Here is a 10,643-nt window from a genome sequence, read left to right on the forward strand (position 1 = left end):
TAGGGCCTCAGTGACCAACCAGGTAGGTTCCTGGGCTGGTGGAAGCCAGAGTCTGATGGAAGATACAGGTCAATAAGCAGTTAAAAATGTGGGTGATGGGGCAGCCTGGGTGGCTCAGTGGTTTAGTGCAGCCTTCGGCCCAGGGTGTGACCCTGGAGACCCAGGATCGAGTCCCACCTGGGGCTCCCTGCATGGAGCCTGCTTCTCCCTCTGCCTGTGTCTCTGCCCCTCTCTCTCTCTCTCTCTGTGTGTGTGTGTGTGTGTGTGTGTCTCCCATGAATGAATAAATAAAATCTTAAAAAAAAATGAGGGTGATGAATCACTTGGCTGTGTTCTGAGCAATGGGGTTGGTGAGGGTGGAAGATGTGAGCAGGGCATAGCAGTGTTCCCCTTTCTCAGTGGTACAGTGGGACCTAAAGAGGAGTGGTGGTCGGTCACTAGTGAAACAGAATGGCACCAGAGGGCTGGGTGGACCCATGTGCTCAGGGACCGGTGTCTGATCTCCTGGCAATGGGGATGGAAGCCACAGATCCATGAGTTGGGGCAACTCAACACATAGATCGCTCCCGACTTCCTGGAGGTCTGGGGCTTTCGAGGGAGCATTCCCTCCAGCCCAAAAAAGACGCACATGGGCTCCAGCTCCCCAGACACCCAGACAGCTTGGCAGTCTTCTCTCGTTATATATTTATAAATACCATTTATTTTGGCCGACAACACAGTCTCCCAGAGCCTGGGCCCGTCTTCATGACCCATCCCCTGGATTTCCCTCCACGTGGCTCTGACAGCGTGTATATCTAAAGTATTAAGGACCAGATTTAGTTGGGTGGCAGCCTAGGGATGATTTAAAAGAAATATTATTGACAAACGTCAGGCATGTCTAGTGTTGAAAAAATCAGAAAAAATTGCAAAGAAGTAAAATCATTTTTAAGCCTCCTGCTAAAGCTAATGAGTCTTAGCATTTTGTTGTACAGCCTGACAGTATTTTCTACACTTATATATAATACAGATATGTAAATAATAAGCTGTAGGGATGCCTGGGTGGCCCAGCGGCTGTGCATCTGCCTTCAGCTCAGGGCGTGATCCCGGGGTCCTGGGATCGAGTCCCACATCGGGCTCCCTGCAGGGAGCCTGCTTCTCCCTCTGCCTGTGTCTCTACCTCTCTCTGTGTGTCTCTCATGAATAAATAAATAAATAAAAATCTTTTTTTAAAAAATAAGCTTTTAAAAACAATGAAATCAGATCCTATGTGCTGCTTGGGATGGCACTTTTCATAACCCTGTCTCCAAGTCAATAAATATCTATTTATAACATTTTAATAATAGCATAATATCTCACCACAGGAATATGCCTTACCCTTATGATATGGTACGTATGATAGAACACATGGTATATCAGAATATGCCAAACCCTTATTATATATATATTTAAATATTCCAAACCTTTATTAGTGACCATTTAGGTTGTTTCTGATAATTTTCATCGCCAGACACGATATCGTGAAGAGCTTCTCAAACATTCCTGGTTACGAACCTTCCTTTTTGAATTGAATTGCTGCATCAGAGTTGTGAACATTTTAAGAATTCACCTAAATACTTTCAAATCCACCTCCACTCCATCCCAAACCATTGCTCTAGCTTAAATTTTCTTTTCTCCACATATTAGCCAGTGGATAGCATGATTCATTTCAACTCTTGGCCAATGTGCAAGATGAAAACTGATACCTTATTCTTATGTTCAGTCTTTGATTACAACCAAGTTGAGCATCTTTTCTTGTGCTTTCTGGCGACTCCTATTTTTTCAGTAAATCTGCTGTAGCTCTCCATGTTTCTACTGGAATGTTCACGTTTTTTCTTATGGATTTTTCGGTCTTTATTTTTTACTCTATTCATTACTCTTATACACTTTTTAAATTATTGTGTGGTCGAATCTTTTTTTTCTATGTTTAGAAGAGCTTTTCCTACTTCCTACTTGTATAAATATATATAAATATAAAGATATATAAAAATATATATAAACATATATAAAATATATAAATATTTTCTGCATTTTCGCTCTAAATATATCCTTGGTATTTAAGTCTTGGACACTACTGGGATTTATTTCAGTGTATGATATGAGTTAGGCATCTAACTTCTTTTTCCAAAATGACTAGCCAATTGTACTATCATTTGTTGAATAACTTTCCTTTTCCTTTGAACTTGAGATGTTCCCCTTATTACATATTAAAGTGGCACACACCTGGGGTGTCCTAGGCACTTTCTATTGTTTCAATAATGTGCCTATCTCTCCGACTCTCAAAACTATATCATAATGCAAATTTTTAATACATATTAACATTTAATCAAACTGACCCAACACTCCCACCCTGTTCTATTCCTCCAGATTGTGTTTTGCTCTTCTCGCATATTTATTTTTAAATCAGATTTAATCCTATATAAACAGTTAGAAAATAATTTTATCAAGTTCAAAATTAATAGCATTGTTTTGACAGAGATATGTTAAATACATAGATTAACTTGGGGAGAGTTACAGTATTGAACCCTCTCATTTAGGATAATGATATATAGCTTGTTCCATGTTCCCAGTCTATTTTTCATGTATGTTCTGTGTATATTAATTAAGTCTGAATGGCCTTGCTCTAAAGGAAAGGTATATATAGTTGTAGATCGATATAAATGTTGATTCACATACAAACACACAGACACATATGCATTTTTATTTTGCAATAGATTTTTCTGACCAAATGCCTTAAGTAGTTTGAATTTTTGTTTTATTTTCCTGACTTTCATATGTCAGTATACCAGCACCAAGGAGTGATGATTCTAACTCTCCATCTGAAATATTTATAATTCTCAGCAAAGCTGATAATTCCGTGGTAGTTACTGGTATGATCTACCCATCTTTGAATTTTGAAATGCTTCCCTACCAATTGGTAAATGGTGTACCTGTAACAGCAAGGAACAGCAAAATCAGTTAATGATATAGATTCCAATGTAAATCCACTAGTTCAAGCTAATGGCTGTAGCATGTGACAACTGCTGGTACGTGGGCCTCCCATCAGAGTGACATCTGAGCAATTTGTGTAGCATTCCCTGCCAGTCTGGCCTGTTTTGTGGAAGGCAGCAGGGCTTCATGGCACATACTCTCAGAAGCACTCCCTACGTTAGGACAGTGTTGTCAGCCTGTGGGGTGGTGACCTCTGGAGGTCTCTGAGACTCTTTTAGGAATCTGTGAGGACAAAACTTCTAATGATATCAACACATCATTTGCCATTTTTGCCCTTTCCCCCATCAGTGTGAGTAGAGTTTTCCAGAGGCTACGTGATGTGTGATATCACAACAGATTGAATGCAGAAGCGGACCTCAGCATCCAGCTGAATTCTATTAAGCCAGACATTAAAGCAATTTGCAAAAATGTAAAACAATGGTACCCTTCTCACTTTTTTCTCACTTTGGAAAACAATTATCTTCATAAAAAATTTTATGTTAATATTCACCAGGTTATTGCTGTTATTTTTAACTGAATAAATACAAAAATGAAAAGTTTTCAATGGTAACTTCTAAAATCATAAGTATTGATAGAGGCCACCCACATAAACAAAAGACCTAAGGCTGCTCTAACTAATATTTAACTCTAAAGAGATCCTGAGACCAAAAAGTTTGAGAAATGCTGTTTTGGGAGGACTCACAATTTATCATTATGCCCAAAGTATGTAATTGCCCTCCTCTAAGCATTTCTATTTTTACTTTTGTTTTACAGTTAATGTGCTATAATTCTTTGTGTAGTCATTGTGCAGTGTTCTGATGTTTATAAACTTAATAATAAAATATTAAAAATGAAACCCAGGATGAAGATACAGTAGAGTTTGGATAAGTTTCTTCATGTTCTCTTAAGATATTATGAACATGAATCTTCTGACTGTGGAAGACCAAAGAAAAATGATAATAATGAATCACCCCTGGAATAGCTTCTAGTCCTAAATGGAAACCAAAACTCAGGATGTCTTCTGATACTGCGTAAGAAACAAAGCAAAATAAAATGAAGAAGTCGTATAAATGGCATGAACAATTCAATTACTCAAATAAAAATAACATGAGTGACTCTCTATAGTTAGCCTGTAATTGTTGCTCAGATGATCAGAGTGCAAAACCTCTATACGATTAAATGTTGGAGGTGCGATACTTTCATTAAATGGCAATTATGTCCTGTTAAAACTCATGGTTTAAATAAAGAAAAGTTTCTCTCCTCGATAAGGAAAATTATAAGAACGTTATAAATCAGTTTCACATAAATAACATTGGCAATAAGAAAAACTTCTGAAAAAATGTATCACAATATTGATAAAGCAAATGAAAAACATCTAGAAAATACCATCCGTATGGTTAAAAATAATTGAACATTGTCAAATATAAAATATTTAATAGAACTTTTAAAAGAAGCAGTATCAATGTGGGTTTATCATAACACTCTAAATTTATGGACTTGTTTGTTGCAAAATATTTATCTGCCGGTATGAGAAAACAAGTTTTTGGAAAATATATAAATCAGGGCAGTAAAATTTCAGTCATTATTGATGAAGCTTCAACTGTTTCATATAAACCAGTTTTAATAATTTACTTAAAATGTGAAATTCAAGACTTTGAAGATAATTTAATGGTTTTTGTTGATCTCATGAAGCTGGAAGGAAAAACATCTGAAATAATTTATCAAAATTTATTGTTGACATATGAGAAAAATGGTTTCAATGAGAAATATTTTCATGAAAACCTTATTGGATTTTATATAAACAGTGCCTGTGAATAGAAAGGGACAGAGTCTGCAGTTTCAGCCAAAATTTAGGAAAATTTTTGAATGTTTTAATTTGGCACTGTCCAAGTCACTGAATTCAATTATCCTTGAATGATGCAATAAAATATATAAAGTAAGTAATTATAAATGTTTTCTTAATTTATTACTGTAACGTCATGAAACGTCAGGAAAAATGTATAATCTATCTGAAGATTTGGGGATCGAGACCATGAAAATTAGAATGGTTCTCCATAATGCTAGAACTACAAAAGCAGTTTGAAATTCATCTCAAGTTTATCAATTGAACAAAAATTGTGTCATGAAGCAAATGGGTAACAATTATTCTTTTTTAAAAAGAGATTTTATTTTATCGCTTCTCAGCCTTTTGGCTAAAATCAAGGGAAAAGAGATTTTACTTTAAGCTAATTCATTTATTAAAATATCAATGATGTTTTAACCTAATAGAAAGTTTTACTAAGTAGAGGTGACAATTAATGCCCCCAATTTAAAAATGTTTAAATATACAAAACTAAAGAAAAATGGAGATTATATAGAAATAAAGAATATACTTTTTAAAATAAGATAAAGTATTAACTGAAAAAGAAAATGTGTTAAATTGATAAATTATCAGAAATAGATTTGTTTTTTATTTTTTAATATTTCATTTATTCATTCATTCATGAGAGATACAGAGAGAGGTAAAGACACAGGCTGAAGGAGAAGGAGGCTCCCTGCAGGGTGGGACTCTATCCCTGATCTCCAGGATCATGCCCCGGGCCAAAGGCGGCGCTAAACCTCTGAGCCACACGGGCTGCCCTATATTTATTGTTTAAAAACAAAGATAAAATTAATAATTTTTAAAAATTTCATTTAATTTCCTTTTAATAAATTATTTTCTTTATTAAATTATTTGGCCATTATTTGACCCAAAATAGCGTTTATGAAGCCCATGGATTAAAGGTAAAGATTAATAAATGGGGATGTCTGGGTGGCTCAGTAGTTGAGCATCTGCCTTCAGCCCAGGCCGTGATCTTGGAGTTCCAGAATCAAGTCTCGCATCAGGTCCCTGCATGGAGCCTGCTTCTCCCTCTGCCTGTGTCTCTGCCTCTCTCTCTCTCTCTGTGACTGTCATGAATGAATGAATGAATGAATGAATAAATAAATAAATAAGATCTTTTTAAAAAATTAATAAATGATTTTTATAATTAAATACAGCATTACAGTAAACAATTTTGTGGCTTATTTAATAATAAAAATTAGGTACAAGAAATCCCAACTGTTTTATAGGCTAAAAAAATTCAGCAGAAGCTGAGAGATGAACTATGAACAATATTTTGGACCTTAAGAGACATGCTTTTAGGGACACTGGGGTGGCTCAGTGGTTGAGCATCTGCCTTGGGCTCAGGTCATCATCCCCAAGTTCCATATCCAGGCCCATATCAGGAGCCTGCTTTTCCCTCTGCCTATGTCTCTGCCTCTTTCTCTCTTGTGTCTCTCATGAATAAATAAATCTTAAAAAAAAAAAAGATATGCTTTTAGGGGCGCCTCGGTGGCTCAGTCGGTTAAGCACCCACCTTTGGCTCAGCTCAAGATCCCAGAGTCCTAGGAGCGAGCCCTGCATCAATTCCCTCTTCAACGGGGAGTCTGCTTCTCCCTCTCCCTTTGCCCCTCCCTGCTGCTTGTGCGCTTGCTCTCTCTCTCATAAATAAATAAAATCTCTTTTTTTAAAAAAAATGTTTTTAATGAAGTCACTCACTGACTACCAATTAATGGTAAATTGTTTAAAAAATTTGGCGCAATTCATGTGTCAGATTGTAGCTCAGAGAGAGGATCATTTAATTAGGATGTCTATGTTTTACAAAATTGCACCAACAATTTCTAAAAATCAGCAAATGGTTTGGAAATCATTAGAATAAGCTATCTGATTAAAAAATTAACTATAACCTCTATTAATTGGTAATTTTATATTTTAGTTTCCTTAAAAAGCAAAAGGGACTAAATTTTATTTTTATTTTATTTTTTTAAAATTTTTATTTATTTATGATAGTCACAGAGAGAGAGGCAGAGACACAGGCAGAGGGAGAAGCAGGCTCCATGCACCGGGAGCCTGACGTGGGATTCGATCCCGGGTCTCCAGGATCGCGCCCTGGGCCAAAGGCAGGCGCCAAACCACTGCGCCACCCAGGGGTCCCAAAAGGGACTAAATTTTAATGTTTTTAATAAATATATTAGTTTATATTACTCTCTCCTTATTAAATATTTTAAATGTTGCCCATGCTTTTGGTATAGTTTATCATCTAATTGTGTTAGCAAGCACTTATATAATGAAGTTAAGTAACATTGATGGTAGAGGGCCTTGTCTTCTTTCTGATTTTAATTACAATATTTCTAGTGCTTTGCCATTAAGCATAATGCTGACATTTGATTTGATATAGATTAAAAAAATAAAATTGTAAAAGTATTATCTCTGGTATGTAAAGAACTTAATATGGTTTCCCATCTCTGACATTAATATGATTAGTTATGATAGTGGATTTTTAATATTGAATTGACCTTCTATTCTCATAATGAGCCCTATTTGGTGGTTGGTATATTATTTTTTTTAATGTGCATCTGGATCCAATCATTCTTTTATTTTTTTAAAGAAATTTTATATCCATAACCCAAAGCATGAGTGGTTATTAGTTTTATTTTCTGTGTATGTGTAAAAGTGTTATCCGACTTGAGTTTTAAAGATCTTCTGATGAAACAATATAGATTTAATGTCTTTTTTGTACAATCTTGAATTCAGCTATGATTTGTAGTCTATACACATTTTCTATTTCTTTTTCAGTCCATTATGGGGATACACATTCTCATAAAATCTAGTTCATTCAAGTTTTTAATTTTTGGAGCATAGAGTATTTTGTAATGTCTATGTAATATGTGCTTACAAATAACATTTTGCCCTGTAGGTCTTAGGTTCAGACTACCTTATTATTCTCAATACTGTAAATTTTTGTATTGAAACATAATTCACATATAAAATTCACCCTTTTAAAGTGAACCGTTACTTGATTTTTAATATATTCACAGGTTTTACAACCTTCACTACTATGTAATTCCAGAATATTTTCATCATTCCAAAAAGAGATCTGGCCCCCATTAAGCTGTCACTCCCCACTACCCTGTTCCCCTCAGCCCCTGGCAACACTGATATACTTTCCGCCTCTACGGATTTGTCAATTCTGAACATTTCATATAAATGGGATCACATATTATGTGGTCTTTCATGTTTGGCTTCTTTCATTTAGCATTATATTTTGAAGATTCATCCATATTGTAAAATGTATCCATATTTTATTCCTTTTCATGACTGAATAATACTCATCCTTGATGAGTGTTTGGGTTGTTTCCATTTTCTGGCTAGTATGAATAATGCTGAACATTCATGTACAGGTTTTTTTGTGTGTGAACACATGTTTTCAATTCTCTTGGGCACACACATAGAGGTGGAATTGCTGGGTCATATGGTAACTCTAATTTTATCCTTTTGAGGAACTACCAAACTGGTTTTTAAAATGGCTTTACCATTATACATTACTTGCAGTGATGTATGAGAGTTCCAACTTCTCCACATCCTTGCTAACACTTTTTTTTTTTTTTGCTAGCACCTTTTATTTTCTATCTTCTATTTTATGGTCATCCATAGATGTGGAATGGTATCTTATTATGGTTTTTATTTATAGTTCCCTAAAACACATGCCTACTCACATCCTTTGCCTATTGGGTTGTATTAAATTTGGTTATTCATGTTTTATTATTTTAAAGTCTATTATTATTTTTAAAGATTTTATTTGACAGGGAGAGAGACAAGCAAGGGAGGGACAGAGGTATAGGGAGAAGCAGGCTCCCCACTGAGCAGGGTTCCCAATGCAGGGCTTGATCCCAGGACCTTGGGATCATAACCTGAGCTAAAGGCAGATGCTTACCCAACTGAGCCACCCAGGAGCCCCTATCATTTTTTTTAAGTTATCTCTATACTTAGTGTGGGGCTTGAACTCACAACCTGAGATCAAGAGTTGCATGCTCCACCAACCAGGTATTCCTGTCTTTTTGTTGTTAAGTTGTAGATGCTCTTTATATATTCTGGATACAGGTCAGTTATCAGATAAACAATTATCATATGATTTGCAAATATGTTCTTCTATCTTGTGGGTTGCCTTTTCAATTTCTTTTTTTTTAAGATTATATATATATATTCATTCATGAGAGACACACACACACAGAGGCAGAGACACAGGGAGAGGGAGAAGCAGGCTCTGTGCAGGGAATCCGATGTGGTACTCGATCCCAGAACCACGACATCATGCCCAGAGCTGAAAGCAGATGCTCAACCACTGAGTCACCCAGGTGCCCCTTCAATTTCTTGATAGTGTCTTTTTTTGTTGTTAATAAATTTATTTTTTATTGGTGTTCAATTTGTCAACATACAGAATAACACCCAGTGCTCATCCCGTCAAGTGCCCACCTCAGTGTCTGCCACCCAGTCACCCCCACCCCCCACCCACCTCCCCTTCCACCACCCCTAGTTCTTTTCCCAGAGTTAGGAGTCTTTCATGTTCTGTCTCCTTTTCTGATATTTCCCACTTATTTTTTCTCCTTTCCCCTTTATTCCCTTTCACTTGATAGTGTCTTTTGAAGCATATTAGTTTAAATGTTTTTTTGGTATATGAAAATTTATTACTATTGTGTTTTCACCATCAAAACTTATGTTCTTGGTCTTTCCTTCTTGCCTTTGTCCAAAGCCAAGAGAGACATTGGCTATTTCAACAACCTTAAAATGAACAACAGGAATGTTACCGACAGCATGACCTTTGCAATCAAATCCAGCAATCAGAATTTCATCATTTTCCTCACTAAAATTCAGACAACCATCATTGGGTACAAAGGCTGTGATTTTTTCCTCCACTTTTGATCAGCTGGACCCTGACACACTTCCTGATGGCAGAATTTGTCTGTTTGGCTTCTACCCTACTTTTTCCAGCACAATTCCCTTTGTATGGGAAGTGCCTCCGAAAGGGCTGGCCTTCGGGCTATATCCAAATAAGCTTTCTTGTTCTGTTTATCATGCCACGTCTGTTCTCGTCAGTGGCCACAGAGCTTCCTGCCAGTACAAATACCTTGACACTTGTCCATCCTGCCAGCACCATGGGTCTGAGTGAAAGAGGAAGTTTTAAATTTTGATTAAATGGAATTTATCTATTTTTGCTCTTCAGTCGCTTGAGTTTCAGATGTTATATCTGAGAAAATAATGCTTAATTAAAAATCACAGCAACTGGGGATCCTTTGGTGGCTCAGTGGTTTAGTGCCTGCCTTCGGCCCAGGGCATAATCCTGGAGTCCCAGGATCGAGTTCCACATCAGGCTCCCTGCATGGAGCCTGCTTCTCCCTCTGCCTGTGTCTCTGCCTCTCTCTCTCTGTCTCTCATGAATAAATAAATAAAATCTTTTTAAAAAATCACAACAATTGAAACTTAGTTTTCTCCGAAGAGTTTTATAATTTCAGTCTGTGTTTTACCTTTGATCCACTTAGTGAAGTAGATCTAGGGGCACCTGGGTGGTTCAGTGGCTGAGCATCTGCCTTTGGTTCAGGTGGTGATCGTAGGTTCCTGGGATTGAGTTCGACATCAGGCTTCCAGCAGAGAGTCTGCTCCTCCCTCTGCCTGTGTCTCTCATGAATAAATAAATAAAATCTTAAAAAAAATTAGAGATTAGGATTATTTTGGCTATTCTTTGTCCCTTGTATTTTCATGTGAATTTTAGGATCAGCTTGTGAATTTCTGAGGGGAAAAAAAAAAAAGACAGCTGAAATTT

General features: G+C 36.4%; 1 pseudogene; it reads right to left on the minus strand.

Moving 5' to 3' along the window:
- Positions 1-9,537: 9,537 nt before the first annotated feature.
- LOC129495243 (40S ribosomal protein S23-like) lies at positions 9,538-9,966 on the minus strand (annotated as a pseudogene).
- Between the last annotated feature and the right edge of the window lie 677 nt (positions 9,967-10,643).

This window comes from Nyctereutes procyonoides, unplaced genomic scaffold (genome assembly GCF_905146905.1).
Source record: "Nyctereutes procyonoides isolate TBG_1078 unplaced genomic scaffold, NYPRO_anot_genome, whole genome shotgun sequence".
NCBI lineage: Eukaryota > Metazoa > Chordata > Mammalia > Carnivora > Canidae > Nyctereutes > Nyctereutes procyonoides.